Genomic DNA, 24,698 nt, shown 5'->3' with positions numbered 1-24,698 from the left:
TCCTATCCTAGGTATTCCTTAAAGAGGTGGGGTTTCAGGTGTCTCCGGAAGGTGGTGATTGACTCCGCTGTCCTGGCGTCGTGAGGGAGTTTGTTCCACCATTGGGGTGCCAGAGCAGCGAACAGTTTTGACTGGGCTGAGCGGGAACTGTACTTCCTCAGTGGTAGGGAGGCGAGCAGGCCAGAGGTGGATGAACGCAGTGCATACTAGCACAATCCAGCCCTGCTGTAGCCCAGCACACTAGCACCAATCCAGCCCTGCTGTAGCCCAGCATACTAGCACAATCCAGCCCTGCAGTAGCCCAGCATATTAGCACAATCCAGCCCTCCTGTAGCCCAGCATACTAGCACAATCCAGCCCTGCTGTAGCCCAGCATACAAGCACAATCCAGCCCTGCTGTAGCCCAGCATACTAGCACAATCCAGCCCTGCTGTAGCCCAGCATACAAGCACAATCCAGCCCTGCTGTAGCCCAGCATACTAGCACAATCCAGCCCTGCTGTAGCCCAGCATACATTTACATTTTACATTTAAGTCATTTAGCAGACGCTCTTATCCAGAGCGACTTACAAATTGGTGCATTCACCTTATGACATCCAGTGGAACAGCCACTTTACAATAGTGCATCTAAATCTTTTAAGGGGGGGGGGGGGGGGGGGTCAGAAGGATTACTTTATCCTATCCTAGGTATTCCTTAAAGAGGTGGGGTTTCAGGTGTCTCCGGAAGGTGGTGATTGACTCCGCTGTCCTGGCGTCGTGAGGGAGTTTGTTCCACCATTGGGGTGCCAGAGCAGCGAACAGTTTTGACTGGGCTGAGCGGGAACTGTACTTCCTCAGTGGTAGGGAGGCGAGCAGGCCAGAGGTGGATGAACGCAGTGCATACTAGCACAATCCAGCCCTGCTGTAGCCCAGCACACTAGCACCAATCCAGCCCTGCTGTAGCCCAGCATACTAGCACAATCCAGCCCTGCAGTAGCCCAGCATATTAGCACAATCCAGCCCTCCTGTAGCCCAGCATACTAGCACAATCCAGCCCTGCTGTAGCCCAGCATACTAGCACAATCCAGCCCTGCTGTAGCCCAGCATACTAGCACAATCCAGCCCTGCTGTAGCCCAGCATATTAGCACAATCCAGCCCTGCTGTAGCCCAGCATACTAGCACCATCCAGCCCTGCTGTAGCCCAGCATACTAGCACCATCCAGCCCTGCTGTAGCCCAGCATACTAGCACAATCCAGCCCTGCTGTAGCCCAGCATACTAGCACAATCCAGCCCTGCTGTAGCCCAGCATACTAGCACCATCCAGCCCTGCTGTAGCCCAGCATACTAGCACCATCCAGCCCTGCTGTAGCCCAGCATACTAGCACAATCCAGCCCTGCTGTAGCCCAGCATACTAGCACAATCCAGCCCTGCTGTAGCCCAGCATACTAGCGCCATCCAGCCCTGCTGTAGCCCAGCATACTAGCACAATCCAGCCCTGCTGTAGCCCAGCATACTAGCACAATCCAGCCCTGCCGTAGCCCAGCATACTAGCACCATCCAGCCCTGCCGTAGCCCAGCATACTAGCACAATCCAGCCCTGCCATAGCCCAGCATACTAGCACAATCTAGCCCTGCCGTAGCCCAGCATACTAGCACAATCCAGCCCTGCCGTAGCCCAGCATACTAGCACAATCCAGCCCTGCCGTAGCCCAGCATACTAGCACAATCCAGCCCTGCCGTAGCCCAGCATACTAGCACAATCCAGCCCTGCCGTAGCCCAGCATACTAGCACCATCCAGCCCTGCCGTAGCCCAGCATACTAGCACAATCCAGCCCTGCCGTAGCCCAGCATACTAGCACAATCCAGCCCTGCCGTAGCCCAGCATACTAGCACAATCCAGCCCTGCCGTAGCCCAGCATACTAGCACCATCCAGCCCTGCCGTAGCCCAGCATACTAGCACCATCCAGCCTTGCCGTAGCCCAGCATATTATCACAATCCAGCCCTGCCGTAGCCCAGCATACTAGCACAATCCAGCCCTGCTGTAGCCCAGCATAGCCCTAACACATTTTTTGCACTATTGGTTAGAGCCTGTAAGTAAGCATTTCACTGCAAGGTCTACACCTGTTGTATTCTGCGCACGTGACAAATAAACTTTGATTTGATTTGATACTAGCACCATCCAGCCCTGTAACCCAGTCCACAGTAAAACACTCCAGACTAGCGATCCCAACACAAGAACTAAACAAGTGTGCTTGTTTTGGCCCAAATCAAGGAGTGCATGTTTATTTTCCAAAGACACAACACAAACCCCAACCTGTCCTTTCCCTGGCTAATGCTTATTGATTATAGGTCTCTAAGGATACAGATTAACAGCTGGAACCACCCTAGTGTCATACTCCCTAACCTCTAGACCTCAGTTCATGGACCACCCTATCCTAACCCAGCCCTGCTACTCTTGGCTCGCTCCAATAGAAATAAAAAAAACTGTGCAGATTTATGGGTCTGCCAGGCTGGCCTGTGAGGTGTTTTATGGTGGGACCTGCAGGGCCTATTTAGGAGGCGTAGCACAGCAAAGCACGGCGTGCTCCGTCCTGACCACAGGTATTGATCTGCAGCGATGGCCTGGTTGCGGCCGCATGGATAACTTAGAGCCCTGATCTCAGCCTCAGCCTGCCTGGCCGCGAGATGAAAACGAGGCCTCTGTGTGTAATGATGTGTGTATGAACAAAGTGAGTAGGCCACTGAGACAAAAAGGAGAAGAAATTAAATCATTCTTTTTCCTCTTTCAGGATAGCCACTGCAGCCTGCCATGCGCTTGGCCGCTTGATGGGCGATATTCTTTTTCAGAGGAGATAAATGGTAGGATCTGGAGGAGGTAAATGAGAGCATCCTGATGCAGAGAGATGTGTGGATGTCCCTAATGGGGCCCTGCTCTGACGAGCTGTGTGCTGCCTCTGTCTGTCTGGGAGGCTGGCAGACAGACGGACGTGGTTAGGGCGGAAGCTCAGCGCCTGCCCGCCTGCTTCCTACCCGGGCTCTCCGAGCGTCACGTCGGGCACGCTCCGCGCTAATTGCCGGAGGTCGACAGCGCATAACAAGTAGAGGAGGCATCGGCTTTAATTTGAGGAGAAGAAAGGGTGGAGAAAATGCATCTAATCATGTGAAGTGTTTTGCTGTCTGGGAGGGAGCTAGGGGCTCTCTCTCCCCTGGTGGACCATACCCAGCATCACCAACCACCCACCCCCAGCCCCTGGCCTGGCTAACAGCTCTGACCACACAGACGTATGGATTACCCAGAACCTTACTGCTACGTTACTGTATCTTACTGCTCACACAGGACCAAAGAGCTAAATAAACAAGAGAGCAGTCTAGTGGAACAGGAGCCCCCACAGAAAACACATGGACACACAGTAATGAGGGGAAAGATAGGAGAAATGCTGATAGGAGAAACAGACAGACACACAGACACACAGACAGCAAGGCATACAGACAGAAAGACAAATGGACGCACAGTCAACCACACAGACAGACAGACAGACACCAAGGCTGCAAATGAAACTGAGGTGGTGTGTGGAGAGGGGAGGTGGGAGGGAGGGAGGGGTGAAGGGGTGTGCCTGAAAGTGCCCTTGTTAGGCTGAACCCCGACCCCCCCACCCCTACCTCTCCACCACCAGAGGACTGCTCACTGAGCCAGGGTCATTGACACACACCTCTGACATCATTAAGACGTTTCCAGGAAAATGTATTGAAAGACAGATTAAAATAAATTAAGAAAAATGTGTAGCAGAATGCCAACGCGCACTTCATAAATCATTGGGCCAAGCCAGGAGCCGGCTCCCCATAATTAACTGTAGACTATTTATTTTATCCTGACGGTATAAATTAGTATTCAGACACATAGATTATATTAGGGATATCTGCGATGCGGAACTGCTGCGGGATGTGCAGAATATTTTAAGGATACAAAGAGGAGCGGAGAGGGGGAGAGGGAAACGGAAAGAGGGAAAAGAGGGGGAAAGGAGGGATAGGGTTTGAAAAGCAAACACTATTTAAATGCACACATACCAGGGAGATAGCATTTTACTCATGAAGCATCTGTTTATTCAAGCATTGACACAGTGAGAAAGGAGAAACAACTGAGTGAATGAAAAACAACAATCTCTAAACAGAGTAGCAGCAGTATTATTTGAGACTATAAACGACTGCATAAATAGCATTAATTGCTCAAAATCCCCATTGTCCACTACAGTCTGCATATGTTCCATGCATTGGAGATTAACTAAAGATGCACAGACACTAAATAGGCAATGATGTCCATGGAGTCGCTAAGGCACTGAATGACATGGCACTATCCAACATCAGCCATGTCTCTCTCCTCTCAATGCAATTCAATTTAAAGGCTTTAATGGCATGGGAAACATATGTTTATATTGCCAAAGCAAGTGAAATAGGTCAAAAACAAAAGTGAAATAAACAATACAAAAATTAACAGTAAGCACTACACTCACAAAAGTTCCAGAAGAATAAAGACATTTCAAATGTCATATTATGTGCAAATAGTTAAAGTACAAAAGTGAAAATAAATGTGGGTTGTATTTACAGTGGTGTTTGTTCTGCACTGGTTAATCTTTTCTAGCGGCAACAGATCACAAATCTTGCTGCTGTGATGGCACACTATGGTATTTCACCCAATAGATATGCGAGTCTCTCTCTCTCTCACGGTGGTCCTGCCCACCCATCACACCCCAGGGGGGAGTGTCACTTCAACCCAGACTCCTCTGACAGTCAGTCAGTCCTCTTACCAGCCTCTCTCTCTGTCTCTTGCCTCTCTGTCACCTGCCTCTCTGTCTGTGGCACAGCGCTGGCTACACACTGCCTCCCCGTGGGCACACTGCCCAGGCTAGCACAGGGCCAGACACACCAGCTCTGCCACACTGGCCTGGCAAAACTACGCTCCCTATCTTCATCTCTCCTCCCTCCATCAGAGAGCCCCCGGCCCCAGTCCCCTCCTCACTCCTCCCTCCATCAGAGAGCCCCCGGCCCCAGTCCCCTCCTCACTCCTCCCTCCATCAGAGAGCCCCCGGCCCCAGTCCCCTCCTCACTCCTCCCTCCATCAGAGAGCCCCCGGCCCCAGTCCTCTCCTCACTTCTCCCTTCTTTACTCTCCACTACAGCTGAGAACAACACTTTGGAAGCATGCCCTCTAACCAAGCAATGAAAAATAACTGTCTGCTACCAGTGCCAGGAACAAATAATACACTCATGTACCAAATAAAACCACCAGCCTTCAAACATGTTGCCAATATCTTATCATATGGTTAGAGTTCTTGCACTCAGTGGACCCCTGCATTATCAAACTATCAATGAATTCTAGCAGAGAGGAAATATAAAAGACAACAACATCGCCATTACATCTAATAGCTTCTGTACTTCCTGGAGAAAAAGCTTGTATGTGAACTCCAGCCTGGTCCGGAAGCTCACTGTGATGTACACACTGACTGTAGTGGTTTGTGTCATGGGTCCACGTCTGTCTCAACTGTCACACACACAGTGTCTCTGCTAAACCACAGAAACCCACGACGACCACGAGACAAACACTCAGGGACACCACTAAAACACAACTTCAAACACCAATACAAAGCCATTATGAGAAAAGAAGCCTATAGAAACCAAGCCATGTAGTTGTAGCAAATATCAGAATACATTGTCGTACATAGTCTACTCGGAGAGAAAAAACTATTCTGAGACCAGCATAGAAAAGGAGAGAGAAAGGAGCACATTAACAACGGCGAATCTTCCCACTTCACAAAGACCAACGGGAGAATGGGGAAGAGATGAGGAGTATAACGCACATATGAAATCTAAATACTACTAGAATGGGAGAGACATAGAGCTCTGCCACCAACAAGTGTCCCATTGAAAAACATTTCATGCTTTTGACAGTGTACAAGAACAGGCTTTTGCGCACGCACCCACTCACGTGCACACGCGCACCACACACAGACACACTGAAAGAGCGGGACACGTCTGAGAAGTTGTCCTCATGAAAGAGCAGAGAGGAGGCTGCTTCCATCTTTTTTCTTCCGGGGTGCATTAAGTCAGTCTTTTGAGGCCAGAAATGTTAAAACAAATCCACATAGCTGAGCTAATCAATGAACAGCATCAGACACACTGGACCAAAAGCTTCTACGCTAGCATTTACTTCTGAAAAAACATTGTTTGATTAGATTTTTTTTGTTCTATTCAGTGGTGGTCTCACAGAGGGAGGTTCACACCACAAGGCTCCGAGCACAGAATACATTTAAAGCCTACTGTTTCATGGGATTAGATCTACTTCCCCTCAGAGTATAATGTCCATTTCAGGCTTCCATCAACCATGTGTGTTTGTGTTAGTGTTTTTATTTTAAACCTCTTTGCATGGCTCCATCAGATCTCACTCAGGGGGACAGGACTGGAGATGGGAGGGGGATTGTGTGTGTGTGTCGGTGTGTGTGCAGATTAAAGACACACGAGGCTCTATAGGGGGTGTAGGAACACAGGTGGACCAGGATAGGCAATCAGAATGGCACGGTCAGAGCCCCACAGCTAGCCTAAATATACTAAACTCTGCCTCACTGACAGACAAGGTGCCATTAGACTGGTATTTAACCAAGCCAACACCGAACGTCACCATCTGTAAACATAAAAAACACTATGCTGGAATGGGGGCATTTCATTTATACACATCATAAAAAACACTATGCTGGAATGGGGGCATTTCATTTATACACATCATAAAAAACATCCAAACCCTCTCTATCAACTGGATAATATTGTGTCTCCAGTGTGTAAAAAAGCCTTGGAGGTGAGTGCATACGCAGCAGTCATGTTCATTAAGATACACTGCTGCCCTCTTTTTCCCAAGCACTGGAAACACCAGTAAATCACCACCGCAGAAAATAAATGTACACATGTACACCTATTACATTCTACACGTTGCATATATTCCCCTCCTTAACATATTGCATAGGCACAGTGCCACCGCGCAATGCTGCACCCGCGCGAAAACACGTCGTGAAAAATGACAGCGGCGAGGGGGAACTGCAGACCTGGGATATATGGTGCGGCAGAGCGGGGGAGAAATAATCCTACCTTAGAGCGGCGTGGGGAAGAAAGAAGGGAGAGGGGGTGGGGGGAGATGAGCCCCTGCACCACGCCGGAGAAATGGAGCCCCCCTACTCCTCTCTCAGCTGCCTCAGTCTCCCCTGCAACGCTCCACCACAATTACTGAGAAGAGCGGAAACACACATATACGTGGACATACTATCTTTAATAATATATCTCTATATACTCTGTCTGTATATGAGTAAAATGTACGTGAATGTTTGGAGGACACAAGGACATTCCTAGTGAATGGCTCCTTGAGAAAATAGGGATCGCTGAAAGCTATTGTTCAACCTGAACTTGTGGAACACACATACTCTACCACAGACAAAGCAAATTACACAGCACAACAACACATGACTGACAGTGAACTGACAACCGCCTTCCTCCATTGATTGCCAACAGAGCACAACCTGCCTGCAGTTCCTGCCTTGGCCATTAGGTGTCTCTCTTCCACTGTGCATGGCCGAGGCTCTGCCTCTCTCCCAGCAGAGCCCCTCCCCTCCTCAAATACCATCTCCATGTAATATATACACCATCGTTTGAAAATGGCAGCTTTTTGAAAATTCACCTTGATTATCAGACATTAAAAGTGACTTCTCCAGAGCTGAGTGTCTGGCTGGGGGGATGGCTGCAGACGGCAGAACAATGCGGCTGGCTTGGTATTAACGCCTAGCTGGGGTGTGCAGGGGGGGAACGAGAGGCAGCCCTTTGTTCTCTCCCACATCCAATTATTTTTAACATGTGCCTCTTTTTACAACAAGAGAGAATTTAATTTTAATGCACTGGAAAAAATACATCAGTATTCTTAAGCAGAGATGGCGACTAGCACTAGTATACATGTACAGAGCCCTGGCACAGGAAATGGACAAATGGCAGAGATGACTAAAATCCTCTCAGCCCAAACATAGCCGACACCAACACAAAAACCTTTACAACAGAATGTAAACCCACACACCACCATACTATACACAGACCTACACTACGTAGCATTGCCTCCAGCCCCATCCTTCATTAGAAACCACACTGAGACAGACAACATTCACTACATTACTACATGGTAAATGGTTCATCAACATTCCATGGCTGCGCAATAAAATGTATATACACAATGGTAGGAAAACATACAATAAAAATAGCAAGGATTCCGGATCAAATGGCTTGAAAAATACAAGACCATTGGTAGGTAGGTGACCAAATATTTTTCTAATTGGATGAGCACTTTATCTTGCTGTCAGAGCGGCAGTAAAAAGCAGCTCTGTTGCCAGAAGCAGAGGAGCTCCAACATGGTTGGCCTTTTATTAGTTCTGCCTGGGCTGGAGTCTGATATACGCTTCTACCCTTTCATCATACCCCAGCCCCACACCCCAATACATGGTTATTACAGTATATACCCCACACACCCCAATACACTGGTGTTACACCCAACCACACCAACACCCCACCACACTGATGGTATATAACCCCCAAAAACACTCAACTACCCCAACACACCCATTATGCATTTTATACACCCTGCACAGAACCAACATACACCAGCATTAAACATAGTGGTATTATACTGTATCAAGCTATATACCTACCCCAGCAATCATAGAGCACCTTAAACACACACCAGCAATGCACATTTATCCAACACACTGGCAACACACACCAACAAGACCCATCAGTCCCATGCATCCACGCAGAATACTGTAGTAGAAATACATTCCAGTAAGCATAACAGCCTCTCAGTTTCACTCAGCAACAGCAACCAGCCATACAGTATGTGCAATACCAAGACACTGTCAACAACCGCCATACAATATCTCTAACATAAAGAGCCCACAACATGCTGGTAAATTACAGTAGAATAGCCACATCCTGTAGTCAAACACAGTAGCTAAACACTAGCCTGTACAATAGCTCATCACTACAGACCTGCCAAACAAACATGTAACACAAAGAGCAGAATGAGGGGAGATTGCAGAGGGCTCAGCAGTGCATTCACAGCTCTGCAGTGGCCATCTTGGTAACTCTATGGTAATTTTCCCACTGCAGTATGAAATTATTGTTTTCTCTCCCTATCTGTAGCAGCACTGCTGCACCTATAGGGACGGAAGATTTCACACCTAGAAAAACCCTGGCTCATTTCTATAAAATAGGAACGTATAAAATACGCACACCACATTACACCTGCACCCACATGCACATGGGCTCGTACACACACACACGCACTAAATTAAATTCCAGTCCTAGGGCAGACAACTAACTGCTTGTGTGTGAGTCGCTCTGCGGCACAGCAAAACCAATTCTCTGGAGATGGCAAAATGAAAGGGCAGAATCCAGGATGTTTATGGTTCTCACTCTGTTCTCCTCTCAATCAAATGTTTTATTAGCAATCATTCGCTGTCCGCCTGGCCTTAACAGTCATCTAACCTGGGAGAGGCCCGCGTGATGCCAGCAGGCAGGTTCAGCAACCAGCCCAGTTACGGAGGAGACCATTTGGGTTCGCACAACTCCCAATTATTTACACCTGGAGCTGCTGGAGCAGGATGGAGCTACTGGAGCAGGATGGGGCTGCTGGAGCAGGATGGGGCTGCTGGAGCAGGATGGAGCTACTGGAGCAGGATGGAGCTGCTGGAGCAGGATGGGGCTGCTGGAGCAGGATGGAGCTGCTGGAGCAGGATGGAGCTGCTGGAGCAGGATGGGGCTGCTGGAGCAGGATGGAGCTGCTGGAGCAGGATGGAGCTGCTGGAGCAGGATGGAGCTGCTGGAGCAGGATGGGGCTGCTGGAGCAGGATGGAGCTACTGGAGCAGGATGGAGCTGCTGGAGCAGGATGGAGCTGCTGGAGCAGGATGGAGCTGCTGGAGCAGGATGGGGCTGCTGGAGCAGGATGGAGCTACTGGAGCAGGATGGAGTTGCTGGAGCAGGATGGGGCTGCTGGAGTAGGATGGAGCTACTGGAGCAGGATGGAGCTGCTGGAGCAGGGTGGAGCTGCTGGAGCAGGATGGGGCTGCTGGAGCAGGATGGAGCTGCTGGAGCAGGATGGAGCTGCTGGAGCAGGATGGGGCTGCTGGAGCAGGATGGAGCTGCTGGAGCAGGATGGAGCTGCTGGAGCAGGATGGAGCTGCTGGAGCAGGATGGGGCTGCTGGAGCAGGATGGAGCTACTGGAGCAGGATGGAGCTGCTGGAGCAGGATGGGGCTGCTGGAGCAGGATGGAGCTGCTGGAGCAGGATGGGGCTGCTGGAGCAGGATGGAGCTACTGGAGCAGGATGGAGTTGCTGGAGCAGGATGGGGCTGCTGGAGTAGGATGGAGCTACTGGAGCAGGATGGAGCTGCTGGAGCAGGGTGGAGCTGCTGGAGCAGGATGGGGCTGCTGGAGCAGGATGGAGCTGCTGGAGCAGGATGGAGCTGCTGGAGCAGGATGGGGCTGCTGGAGCAGGATGGAGCTGCTGGAGCAGGATGGGGCTGCTGGAGCAGAATGGGGCTGCTGGGGTAGGATGAGGCTGCTGGGGCAGGATGGAGATGCTGGAGCAGGATGGAGCTGCTGGAGCAGGATGGAGCTGCTGGAGCAGGATGGGGCTGCCGGGGCAGGATGGGGCTGCCGGGGCAGGATGGGGCTGCCGGAGCAGGATGGGGCTGCCGGAGCAGGATGGGGCTGCTGGGGTAGGATGGAGCTGCTGGAGCAGGATGGGGCTGCTGGGGTAGGATGGAGCTGCTGGAGCAGGATGGGGCTGCTGGAGCAAGATGGAGCTGCTGGAGCAGGATGGGGCTGCTGGAGCAGGATGGGGCTGCCGGGGCAGGATGGGGCTGCTGGGGTAGAATGGGGCTGCTGGGGCAGGATGGGGCTGGTGGAGCAGGATGGGGCTGGTGGAGCAGGATGAGGAGTGTTAATTAACCCCCAGGACAGCCGGGCTGAGGAAGGGGCTCGCTCACTCAGACCCCACGCTCCTGTCATCTCCACAGGACTGGACAGCGCCAACAGAGAATGTGTGTGTGTTGTGTGTAGGTGCGTGCACACTGCGTGTGTGTGAGACGGAGACAGACAGACAGATAGGTCCTAAATGGCAGCTGATCCTTCATGTTTCACAGTCTGTGAAATACATGACAAGCCGCATGGAGTCTGAAACAAGCTGAGCTGGGGATGTGTGTGTGTGATAGACAACACATAGTGTGAGAGAGAGATCAAACAAAGACATGTTTCACAAGGTATTAATGTTATATAAGAAAAGACATGTTTCATAAGACAAAAATCCTCAATAAGTGACTGTTTTGTTCAGAAACAGTGAGAATGGAAAAAGGCTGCACAAAAGGTAAAAGCAGGGTGTGGTAGGGCTGGTAAACAACAGGGTGTGGTAGGGCTGGTAAACAACAGGGTGTGGTAGGGCTGGTAAACAACAGGGTGTGGTAGGGATGGTAACAGCAGGGTGTGGTAGGGATGGTAACAGCAGGGTGTGGTAGGGATGGTAACAGCAGGGTGTGGTAGGGATGGTAACAACAGGGTGTGGTAGGGATGGTAACAGCAGGGTGTGGTAGGGATGGTAACAGCAGGGTGTGGTAGGGCTGGTAAACAACAGGGTGTGGTAGGGCTGGTAAACAACAGGGTGTGGTAGGGATGGTAAACAACAGGGTGTGGTAGGGATGGTAACAGCAGGGTGTGGTAGGGATGGTAACAGCAGGGTGTGGTAGGGATGGTAACAGCAGGGTGTGGTAGGGATGGTAACCGCAGGGTGTGGTAGTGCTGGTAAACAACAGGGTGTGGTAGGGCTGGTAAACAACAGGGTGTGGTAGGGCTGGTAAACAACAGGGTGTGGTAGGGCTGGTAAACAACAGGGTGTGGTAGGGCTGGTAAACAACAGGGTGTGGTAGGGATGGTAACAGCAGGGTGTGGTAGGGATGGTAACAGCAGGGTGTGGTAGGGATGGTAACAGCAGGGTGTGGTAGGGCGTGTAACCGCAGGGTGAGGTAGGGCTGGTAAACAACAGGGTGTGGTAGGGCTGGTAAACAACAGGGTGTGGTAGGGCTGGTAAACAACAGGGTGTGGTAGGGCTGGTAAACAACAGGGTGTGGTAGGGATGGTAACAGCAGGGTGTGGTAGGGATGGTAACAGCAGGGTGTGGTAGGGCTGGTAACCGCAGGGTGAGGTAGGGCTGGTAAACAACAGGGTGTGGTAGGGCTGGTAAACAACAGGGTGTGGTTGGGATGGTAACCGCAAGGTGTGGTAGGGATGGTAAACAACAGGGTGTGGTAGGGATGGTAACTGCAGGGTGTGGTAGGGATGGCAACCGCAAGGTGTGGTAGGGATGGTAACAGCAGGGTGTGGTAGGGATGGTTACTGCAGGGTGTGGTAGGGATGGCAACCGCAGGGTGTGGTTGGGATGGTAACAGCAGGGTGTGGTAGGGATGGTAACTGCAGGGTGTGGTAGGGATGGCAACCGCAGGGTGTGGTTGGGATGGTAACCGCAGGGTGTGGTAGGGATGGTAACTGCAGGGTGTGGTAGGGATGGTAACTGCAGGGTGTGGTAGGGATGGTAAACAACAGGGTGTGGTAGGGATGGCAACCGCAGGGTGTGGTTGGGATGGTAACAGCAGGGTGTGATAGGGATGGTAACTGCAGGGTGTGGTAGGGATGGTAACCGCAGGGTGTGGTAGGGATGGTAACAGCAGGGTGTGGTAGGGATGGTAACTGCAGGGTGAGGTAGGGATGGTAACCGCAGGGTGAGGTAGGGATGGTAACCGCAGGGTGAGGTAGGGATGGTAACAGCAGGGTGTGGTAGGGAAGGTAACAACAGGGTGTGGTAGGGTTGGTAACAGCAGGGTGTGGTAGGGATGGTAACCGCAAGGTGTGGTAGGGATGGTAACAGCAGGGTGTGGTAGGGATGGTAACAGCAGGGTGTGGTAGGGATGGTAACTGCATGGTGAGGTAGGGATGGTAACCGCAGGGTGAGGTAGGGATGGTAACAGCAGGGTGTGGTAGGGAAGGTAACAACAGGGTGTGGTAGGGCTGGTAACAGCAGGGTGTGGTAGGGATGGTAACAGCAGGGTGTGGTAGGGCTGGTAACCGCAGGGTGTGGTAGTGCTGGTAAACAACAGGGTGTGGTAGGGCTGGTAAACAACAGGGTGTGGTAGGGCTGGTAAACAACAGGGTGTGGTAGGGCTGGTAAACAACAGGGTGTGGTAGGGCTGGTAAACAACAGGGTGTGGTAGGGATGGTAACAGCAGGGTGTGGTAGGGATGGTAACAGCAGGGTGTGGTAGGGATGGTAACAGCAGGGTGTGGTAGGGCTGGTAACCGCAGGGTGAGGTAGGGCTGGTAAACAACAGGGTGTGGTAGGGCTGGTAAACAACAGGGTGTGGTAGGGCTGGTAAACAACAGGGTGTGGTAGGGCTGGTAAACAACAGGGTGTGGTAGGGATGGTAACAGCAGGGTGTGGTAGGGATGGTAACAGCAGGGTGTGGTAGGGCTGGTAACCGCAGGGTGAGGTAGGGCTGGTAAACAACAGGGTGTGGTAGGGCTGGTAAACAACAGGGTGTGGTTGGGATGGTAACCGCAAGGTGTGGTAGGGATGGTAAACAACAGGGTGTGGTAGGGATGGTAACTGCAGGGTGTGGTAGGGATGGCAACCGCAAGGTGTGGTAGGGATGGTAACAGCAGGGTGTGGTAGGGATGGTTACTGCAGGGTGTGGTAGGGATGGCAACCGCAGGGTGTGGTTGGGATGGTAACAGCAGGGTGTGGTAGGGATGGTAACTGCAGGGTGTGGTAGGGATAGTAAACAACAGGGTGTAGTTGGGATGGTAACCGCAAGGTGTGGTAGGGATGGTAACAGCAGGGTGTGGTAGGGATGGTAACTGCAGGGTGTGGTAGGGATGGCAACCGCAGGGTGTGGTTGGGATGGTAACCGCAGGGTGTGGTAGGGATGGTAACTGCAGGGTGTGGTAGGGATGGTAACTGCAGGGTGTGGTAGGGATGGTAAACAACAGGGTGTGGTAGGGATGGCAACCGCAGGGTGTGGTTGGGATGGTAACAGCAGGGTGTGATAGGGATGGTAACTGCAGGGTGTGGTAGGGATGGTAACCGCAGGGTGTGGTAGGGATGGTAACAGCAGGGTGTGGTAGGGATGGTAACTGCAGGGTGAGGTAGGGATGGTAACCGCAGGGTGAGGTAGGGATGGTAACCGCAGGGTGAGGTAGGGATGGTAACAGCAGGGTGTGGTAGGGAAGGTAACAACAGGGTGTGGTAGGGTTGGTAACAGCAGGGTGTGGTAGGGATGGTAACCGCAAGGTGTGGTAGGGATGGTAACCGCAAGGTGTGGTAGGGATGGTAACAGCAGGGTGTGGTAGGGATGGTAACAGCAGGGTGTGGTAGGGATGGTAACTGCAGGGTGAGGTAGGGATGGTAACCGCAGGGTGAGGTAGGGATGGTAACAACAGGGTGAGGTAGGGATGGTAACAGCAGGGTGTGGTAGGGAAGGTAACAACAGGGTGTGGTAGTGCTGGTAACAGCAGGGTGTGGTAGGGATGGTAACCACAGGGTGTGGTAGGGATGGTAAACAACAGGGTGTGGTAGGGATGGTAACTGCAGGGTGAGGTAGGGGTGGTAACCGCAGGGTGTGGTAGGGTTGGTAACCGCTGGGTGAGGTAGGGATGGTAACCGCAGAGTGAGGTAGGGATGGTAACCGCAGGGTGTGGTAGGGTTGGTAACAGCAGGGTGTGGTAGGGATGGTAACCGCAGGGTGAGGTAGGGATGGTAAACGCAAGGTGTGGTAGGGATGTTAACAGCAGGGTGTGGTAGGGATGGTAACTGCAGGGTGAGGTAGGGATGGTAACCGCAGGGTGAGGTAGGGATGGTAACCGCAGGGTGTGGTAGGGTTGGTAACAGCAGGTTGAGGTAGGGATGGTAACAGCAGGGTGTGGTAGGGATGGTAACTGCAGGGTGTGGTAGGGTTGGTAACAGCAGGGTGTGGTAGAGCTGGTAACAGCAGGGTGTGGTAGGGCTGGTAACAGCAGGGTGTGGTAGGGCTGGTAAACAACAGGGTGAGGTAGGGATGGTAACAGCAGGGTGTGGTAGGGATGGTAACAGCAGGGTGTGGTAGGGATGGTAACTGCAGGGTGAGGTAGGGATGGTAACCGCAGGGTGTGGTAGGGATGGTAACCGCAGGGTGTGGTAGGGTTGGTAACAGCAGGGTGTGGTAGAGCTGGTAACAGCAGGGTGTGGTAGAGCTGGTAACAGCAGGGTGTGGTAGGGCTGGTAACAGCAGGGTGTGGTAGAGCTGGTAACAGCAGGGTGTGGTAGAGCTGGTAACAGCAGGGTGTGGTAGAGCTGGTAACAGCAGGGTGTGGTAGAGCTGGTAACAGCAGGGTGTGGTAGGGCTGGTAACAGCAGGGTGTGGTAGAGCTGGTAACAGCAGGGTGTGGTAGGGCTGGTAAACAACAGGGTGAGGTAGGGATGGTAACAGCAGGGTGTGGTAGGGATGGGGTATGGGTAGGATGTGAGGAATCAAGGGGGAAAGGGTTAGGATTGGGTCTGTCACATGGGCCTGCGTACCTGCTGACTAACACAGTCATGCTGGCTCTTCAGACTGGTCACCGTGGCCTGGAACCTCTGGGTCTGCTCCTCAGCCTGGAGAAAGAGGGGGAGAGAGGGAAGAAGAGAGAGAGGGAGGAAGAGAGAGAGGGGGAGATGGAGGAAGAGAGAGAGGGTGAGAGGGAGGAAAAGAGAGGGGGTCAAAAACATGCAGTTTGAGCTCATAAAGGAGCTAGAGGTGAGATAGACATTGGTAGATAGAGAGGGCATTGAGTAAAGTGATTCATCCTAACATGGAAAAGTCAATTCTGAAACTCACTGCATACTCAGAGGTACTGTTGGTGTGAACCTGGACATGGTTCTCTGGCTGTACACAGAGTCCATCATAGCAAATGAGGATGAACAAAAGCAGTGGATGGAGTTTAAAAAATAATTTTCTCTCTGAGACAGGGTTGTGGGCATGTACACTTCCACATACATGTGCTGGACCCCTCTGTCTCCCTGTGGATTGTCTCATTGAGGCGTCTCTCTCTCTTTCTCTCCCTCCCTGCACTTCTCTCATGTCTGGGAGCAGTAATCTGTTCCTGAGCCAGCACTGCTGGGATTAAGCAGTGACTGAAGATAGGATATATGCGTCATTAAAGCAGAGAGCACAGAGCCGGAGACAAGAGAGACAAAATCAACAAAGGTGACATGGAGAGAAAGCAGACAAATAACAGACAGACAGACAGACAGACAGACAGACAGACAGACAGACAGACACTTTCTTCCATAGCCTCCTGTGAATAGGAATAAAGCAGCAGTGAGGCAGCTTCATTTCCATGTGCGGAGGAGAACGGCTGGCATGGCATCAGGTGGATTAATACTGCTGTCCTGGAGAGCTGTAATGGATGCCTGGGCAGAGGAGCTGGGGCTCAGGGTGGACTCAAACCCCACTACTAAAGGTTACAGGGAAATGCAGAGAAATTACAGTGGGAGAGCCTGCAGAGTGCAGAGGCCTGGGAAAATGACTAATTGTGTTCAGATAAAGGCTCTGGCCGTATGCTGAGCACTAGAGGAAATGTGCCGGACTTCCACCATCTCACATGGAGAGGCTGGATCAGCGGGAGGCTTTTGAACAAGGTTCTGAGCCACGGCAAACACAATTCCAGCTTCTTCAACATGAGCGTAGTTACCTTTACAATGGCATGTGCTCTAGGAGTAATCCAGTATACCCAATAAGCACTGACATCAAGTATCTCAATGTGGGTGAGATGGTAAGACTAGAACTGAAGTAGACTCATTGAGCATAACAGTCAGGTCAACATTACATTATCTTACAGAGTGGTAGTGCCTGTGTGTCTGTATGTTTCTATCTGTACAGCTGGGTTGATGGTGGTTTATAGCATGGTGGTCTCACCCTCCTCCTGGCTTCCTGTAGCCTGTCCTGGCACTCCGTGAGCTGGGCACGGGTCTCTGTCAGCTCCCCCTCCAGGTCCACACACTTCCACTCGGCCTGGGCACTCTCTGTGCCCTCTCTGACCCTGGCAGAGCTCTGCAGAGAACACACCACCGCTGCCAGCCTTTCCACCTGCAGGGTCTGCACATATGCGCACACACACACACACACACACACACACACACACACACACACACACACACACACACACACACACACACACACACACACACACACACACACACACACACACACACACACACACACATTACTGTAAGGTTAGCGCAACATTAGGTCACAGCTCCATCTTCTCCCAGTGGGACAGTAGGCTGGCCCGTCTCATTGTGACCCCTCACTAATACTGGAGGGAAATCCATGGCAATCAGGTAAGAGTGGCTCTCATTTCCCTCTCATTATACATCCTCATTCCCAGCACTAACAGAGCCCATATCCACCCAGCCTCTGAGCCATGTCTATGTTTAACTCCTCCATATTCCCCTAGTCCCAGGGGAGAGCAGTTTCCTGAGTGGGAATCGCTGTCTGTCTGTCTGCCCAGGTTAATGGAGAAGGAGTGGGTCTCTGAGAGGAAGAGATCATGGAAAGACACAAACTTGCATACAAGCATGCACACAACCGCATGTACACACACACACACACACACACATTTGCACACTCACATTATGTAGGCATGGATATGAGCAGACTCTCAATGGTAATAAACAACATCTTACAGAGACATTATAACAGGCAGAGACTCCAGAGTATACAGTACTGTGAATGTGAGCATCAAGGTCTCCATTGTCAACAGAGATGGACATAGTTTATGGAGGTCTCCAAGTCTGTGGAGAGATTTTTGTTATGGCGGACAATATGAATCCGGGTGTGAATCAGCGTGTATTGTTGCTGATGATGGACTTTGGGTTATGAAAGTGTTTCCGCTGGAGTGTGTGTATTGTGTTAGCGGTGGACTCCAGTCACTGTGAACCACGACAGGCACCCAGTCTGACCTCGGCTCCCTGCTCCCGCTTATATCCCATGAGCGCCTCATTTTCTCCCTCCACCTGCACAAGACGCCCTTTGACCTCAGCCAGCTAGGGGGACAAAAGAGACATGATGTCAGAGAGGGAGGAATACTACAGTACTGCAGCGTAAACGATTTGTACTTGTCTCTGAACAAACACTGGAATACGGTAAATATACACTGCTCAAAAAAATAAAGGGAACACTTAAACAACACAATGGCCTCCAGTGGCCTGCTGGAGGTCATTTTGCAGGGCTCTGGCAGTGCTCCTCCTTGCACAAAGGCGGAGGTAGCGGTCCTGCTGCTGGGTTGTTGCCCTCCTACAGCCTCCACCACGTCTCCTGATGTACTGGCATGTCTCCTGGTAGCGCCTCCATGCTCTGGACACTACTCTGACAGACACAGCAAACCTTCTTGCCACAGCTCGCATTGATGTGCCATCCTGGATGAGCTGCACTACCTGAGCCACTTGTGTGGGTTGTAGATTCCGTCTCATGCTACCACTAGAGTGAGAGCACCGCCAGCATTCAAAAGTGACCAAAACATCAGCCAGGAAGCATAGGAACTGAGAAGTGGTCTGTGGTCACCACCTGCAGAATCACTCCTTTATTGGGGGTGTCTTGCTAATTGCCTATAATTTCCACCTTTTGTTTATTCCATTTTCACAACAGCATGTGAAATTTATTGTCAATCAGTGTTGCTTCCTAAGTGGACAGTTTGATTTCACAGAAGTGTGATTGACTTGGAGTTACATTGTGTTGTTTAAGTGTTCTCTTTATTTTTTTGAGCAGTGTATATCCACACTATTCAATTTCTATTCAATACAGCATTTCATTATTTCTTACAGTAACACAGCTGTTACCAAAGCTTCTGTAGAAACTGCAAGAGTGAAATCATACGTGGCGAAAGTAAATTGTTAATGTCATTATATAGCCTAATTAGCCTACTCCTGTCTACACAGAAATAAATAGGCTACATTTACATTACATTTAAGTCATTTAGCAGACGCTCTTATCCAGAGCGACTTACAAATTGGCTACTACACCAGAAAGCACAATTTGGCCACAGGGGATCATTCCATTCTTTAAATCGCATTTCATACAGTCGGAAGCGCCCACAATTTGGGCAACGCGCGTTCAATTCCAAATAGATGACTGTTGAGTTGAGACTGTCATTGAAAAGTAGAGAAGCCCAGCCAGGCATATCGCAATATTTCAAAATACAATTGCGGGAAAACATAGTTTGGAAAGCAAATGGTTATTGCCGTAAAGAGAAGACAATGAAAACACTCTAAACTGTCTTTTAGTTATCCAAATTGTCTGTCACACCCTGATCTGTTTCACCTGTCCTTGTGCTGGTCTCCACCCCCTCCAGATGTCACCCATCTTCCCCATTATCCCCTGGGTATTTATACCTGTGTTTTCTGTCTGTCTGTGCAGTCCGTGTGGTTTTGTCAAGTCAACCAGCGCGTTACTCTGTGGTCCTGCTTTTTCCGTTTCTGTTTTTGCCAGTCCTTCCGGTTTTGACCCTTGCCTGCCTTGACTCTGAACCCGCCTGCCTGACCATACTGCCTGCTCTGCCCTCGAGCCTGCCTGCCACTCTGTACCTCCTGGACTCTGACCTTGTTACGATCTTTTGCCTGTCCACGACCATTCTCTTGCCTGCCACTTGGATACTAATAAATATCATAGCTCAAACCATCTGCCTCCCGTGTCTGCATCTGGGCCTCGCCCTGTGCCCTTATATTGTCATTGAGCGAACAGTAGCCTATCTCATTGGCACCAGTGGAGAGCATCGACCATATCCCCGTGGTGAGTGTGCATATTCACTCTTTATCATTGGCTCAGTGCCACTTGAAAGTTTGTTATTCCTTCCCCCAGTTTAGATGGACGTAATTTTGTATTTGTCTCCTCTTCTCATAGGCCTATTATATGATCAGACAACGTCATTTGTATTTATCTGTTTGCATTTTTATGGTCAAAATGTGTTTCCACAAACTTAAAAACTTGAGCGCAGCCTATGAGTAAACTTCTTTCAGGTTAGGCAGAAGCTTGTATGACTAATATGGACAGGGACCAGAGTCACCGCATTCAAATCTACTCAATCTAGGGAGAAAGGACAGTGACACTTCATTATGGAGAGTAGAAAATGGCCTTTAAATTAAAGGTGGGTGACACAGCGGTGATAATGACTATGGAGGGGCTGGAATGAAACACATAGGGAGTTAGGACAGGATAGGACAAGACAGTTGATTAGTTCATCATTAATGGACACTGATAGCACATGGAGGAAATAGGCTGGTAGTGACTTTAGCATTATGCCCAATTGGTGTCCAGAGCACTTGGATCTTAATACATCAATACACAGCATCCATTAATTGGACATATCTGATGTAACCATCAGATCTAGCCATGATTGTACAGTTACAGGAGGCTACAGAATATAGTTACCGGTATGCTATGAAGGAAAAGAAACTGACTCGTTCCTTTCATGCTATATAGATAGAAGGGGGAGATAAAGGCAGTGCTCAGGGAATGGTGCAGTCATTGATAGAGTGACAAGTGTGAATGAGATCTCTCATCAGGCATGTAGAGCAGATCGCTGCTGTGGATCCCTCCAGCTCAAGGCAAAGAGTCTGCCTAGAGACCTAGCGACAGGTGACACAGGTGCTGACAGCCAGCATTAGCTCTGAATCTGATTGGTTTGCCGTTTTCTCCAGGAGAAGCAGTGCGGCTCGGCTCGGTTGTGTTTCGGAGGACGCACGGCTCTCGACCTTCGCCTCTCCCGAGTATGTACGGGAGTTGCAGCAATGGGACAAGACTGTAACTACCAATTGGATATCACAAAATTGGGGAGAAAAAGGCCTAAAAAAAGTATTTAACTACTGTATATTTATGGATGTCTATTTTTCTACATGTCTGTCTGGTCTGCCTTATTGTGTGCATGTCTGCATGTCTGTTGTTGACAGACAGACAGGCTCCTCATCCCCCCAGTTCTCTGTAGTAAACAACATAGTCACCCCCCTCTGACTCATGTTTCCTGGCCTCTGCCAGTTAGACAGGAGAGAGGTGGTCTGGGCCAGAGGCAGACACAGACACAGACAGGGCCAGCTGCTCAGCACATGTTCCCAAGCCACGACCCAGCATCAGATAGCACAACTGTACTAATGGAACCAATATAGGGCTGTCCCGCTATGGCACTTTGGTCCATAGGACAGGATGTTGTGCCTCCATCAACATGGAGGATTATGAGCCCATTATGCTGCTATTGGATCATTGTGCAGATTTAACCTAGGTTTATGTACCCTGACTATATAGTTTTGCTAGAAAGTGAGAAATCTTCAAGTTTCTAAAGGATTAGTTATTTTATGGTCAACAGATAAGCTCCTCTATAAGATGACGCACTTTCACAGTTTAGCTAATTACAATCCATCAATATGAATACCAGGCTACTTTACATTCGGCAACATATGCTTATGATGCGTTCTATACAAAACACATTTAAATGATAAAGACACAAAAAAGTGGACACGACCTGTATGATGAGTTAGTCAAAATTTTTCAAACACATTTGGATTAGATTCCTGGGGGTAAATTGGTTGGTTCTTGACCGTGCACTAGTGAACAGACACCCAACACACACATTCAAAGAACTGTAGACACAAAGCATCAAGGCTGAACAAGAGCTAACAGGGAGAGGAGGCCTGAGAAGCCTGAGACTGGCGTTGAGTTCTCTACCTGAGTGTGGAGCTCCTCTGCCTGCTGTGTCTGGGTCTGCAGGTCCCTCTGCTGCTGCTCTCTTCGGCTGTGTCCCCCCGGGAGCTCCAGTTGGCTCTCCTGTAGCTCCGTCTGCAGCTGAGAGATCCTCTGCCCATGGACATCCAGCTATCGAACCACAAAAGAAGGCAGGGCGGCAGAGGAGGAGAAAATCAATCCAGTACAAAGAGCCTCTCCTTTCCTCTTGGCTCTGCCTGCCTGCCTGTCTATCTGAGACAGGGCTACATCATGGATCCCAGATCAGAACCACCAGCTGCCCAAGTCCAGACACCCTTAGTCCCAGGACTGCTCTCCCAGCACCAGCCCTGAGATCCGCCTCAAACCGCCTGCCTCGGAGTAAGAAAGCGTCTGGATGAATTAAATAAGCGCAAAAAATCTGACGAATACACCCTGCCGTATTGAAATGGCTGCCATTTATGCATTGTTCGAACCCAAAACGAGTACTGATCGTGAGAGATTGTCCAGTTCTTATTCTGAACAATAACAACGGGTCAATGATGGGTCAATAAAGTGTGGAATAATCACCATGGAACTAATCTGAATGTCTGATCTTAACTAAACAAATACCTTTTCAATTTCAACGGCATAATCCTGTAGAAGCGGAGGTTTGCGTCAGTGAGTGTCAACACACATGATAACAGACTACATGTATGTTTAGATATAAATACTACAATGTTACTCATACGCAGTTAATGCATTGACAACCAACTGCTGAAGTGTCATTAAACGAAGAAAAAGGAAATCATTATAATACGAGCAACAGTAGAATTCATCATAGAATGTAAAACAACTTATAACAGGAGAACAACTAAAAACAACATTTTAAATCATTGTAATAATCACAGGACAGGATTCCTGAGAAACCATGCAGTCTTAGCACCTTTTTTTCTATCTACAACCTAAAATGGTTTTTCGGCTGTCCCCATAGGAGAACCCTTTAAAGAACCCTTTTTGGTTCCAGGTAGAACCCTCATCGGTTCCATGAAGAACCTTTTCCACAGAGGGTTCTACCTGAAACCAAAAAGGGTTTTCCTATGGGGACAGCCGAATAACCCTTTTTAACCTTTTTTTGTGTCTAGTGTTTTTACCATCAACATGTAACCAAACAAACTACTGGACCAGTGAGGGATCCTAATGATCACCGTCTGACACCAGCAGAAGGCTGGCCAGTGGGCTGGCCCGGCACGCCAACACAGCACTAACTCTAATAAACTACCTCTAATTAACACAACACAGTCACCTGCTAAATCATATGAGAGAGAGAGAGGGAGAAGGGAGGGAGGGAGGGAGGAGGAAAAGTAGGGAGAGTGGGATAGAACGGGAGAGAGGAGGGAAAGGAAAGACCCATGCAGGTACTGGTCCAGTTGGTCAGAGACAGAGACATAGTCTTGTTTCTGTGTGTGTGATGGTGGTGGCTCATCACAACAGCAGCAGCAGCGAGAGGAGGAGGAGGAAAGGAAAACAGACAAGATGGAGTCCCAGACGAGTCCCAGGACGACCCATTAATCAAACATCTGCATACAGGCTGAGAGATAATCCACAAATCCACCCAGAACAGGACCCGCGCGGTCGTTTCTCCCCTTCTTTCTCTGTTGAAAAGCATCATGGCTGCCTCCACCTATCTCCCTCTTGGAAAGCCTGATGAGGTGACTGCTGCTTATTCCTCAATTAGAAAGTAGCATTGATATAGGAATCGTTTCCACAGAATCCCACCAAAAACCTGGCTCATCCCTTTAGCTCTCTCTTTCTGTGTGCGATCCACGCCGATAACCCTGCTCTTGCTTTCTTTCCCTCACAATCGCTCCCTCTCTCTATTCTCCCCTCCTAAACTGATCAATACTTCATTTAAATCATGACATTAGCACACTACAACTGGAGAAAAACAGAGAGTAGGAAGGCAAATGCGCTTCGTATGTTAAGCGGATAACAGATAACAGTATATTTTTTGGGGGGGTGAAGTTTAAATATTTGTTTTAACAAGAAGTAAAAACAAAAGGTAGAAATGTATGCAAGTGTGCGGGGCTGTAGCACCATTTTGATTTGAGCTCCCGAGCCTCACACTGATCAATAGCACATTTAAATCCCAGACAGAGGAGCACTATCATCACATCAGAGGGAAAAAGAAACACGCTTTCCTAATTATCATGTCAAATAACCAACACTGCGGATGCCCTAGTTAGACGGTGCTGATAGAGACATATTTCATATTTATTCAAGCAGAAATCTTTAATATTTTCCATTTGGACCTGAATGAGTAATAACGTTATATATATGCACTCTCACGCATTTATCTATTCACGTAATTCACAATGAGTCCAATCAATAGTGCCCTCTCCACAGCAAGCTTCCTGGCCATATACGTCTGCGTAGGATCACATAATAAACTGTTCAGAATGCCAAAACGAGCCCATCTGATTTCCTGCCGCTGATTGGAATAGCTGGTGCTGCAAATGACTGGCTAATCTTGGTGCTGGTCATTAATCCTAGCTGGATATTTACCTGAGCAGACTGGGAGTCGCGGGCCTGGTGGGAGAGCAGCACATCTCGCCGGGAGCCTCTAGATGGTTGCGTCCCGACGTGATAACTGGGGTGCAGCCAGCCCAACGGGTCAGGTTTTCCCATCCCGAACGTGGGTGAACAGAGGCGAGGAGAGGAGAGGGGGGCAGAGTGTGAACCCAACACTAGGCGTGAGGTGGGATAGAGAGAGGCAAAGCCAGACGATCACTAGAGAACATGCACTTACATATAGCCTGGCGCCAATGTCAACCAATGAGCAATTAGGCAGACAAGACTAACACTATTGATCGCGGGTTCTAGCTCTTTTTATCC

At 49.8% G+C, this 24,698-nt stretch overlaps 1 pseudogene; it reads right to left on the bottom strand.

Moving 5' to 3' along the window:
* LOC129852918 (centrosome-associated protein CEP250-like) overlaps nt 1-24,698 on the bottom strand; it is a 179,088-nt pseudogene that overhangs the window by 55,040 nt on the left and 99,350 nt on the right.

The sequence above is a fragment of the Salvelinus fontinalis genome, chromosome 4 (assembly GCF_029448725.1).
Source record: "Salvelinus fontinalis isolate EN_2023a chromosome 4, ASM2944872v1, whole genome shotgun sequence".
Classification (NCBI taxonomy): Eukaryota; Metazoa; Chordata; class Actinopteri; order Salmoniformes; family Salmonidae; genus Salvelinus; species Salvelinus fontinalis.
The sequence above is the reverse complement of the archived record's forward strand: the minus strand, read 5'-3'. Positions and strand labels throughout refer to the sequence as shown.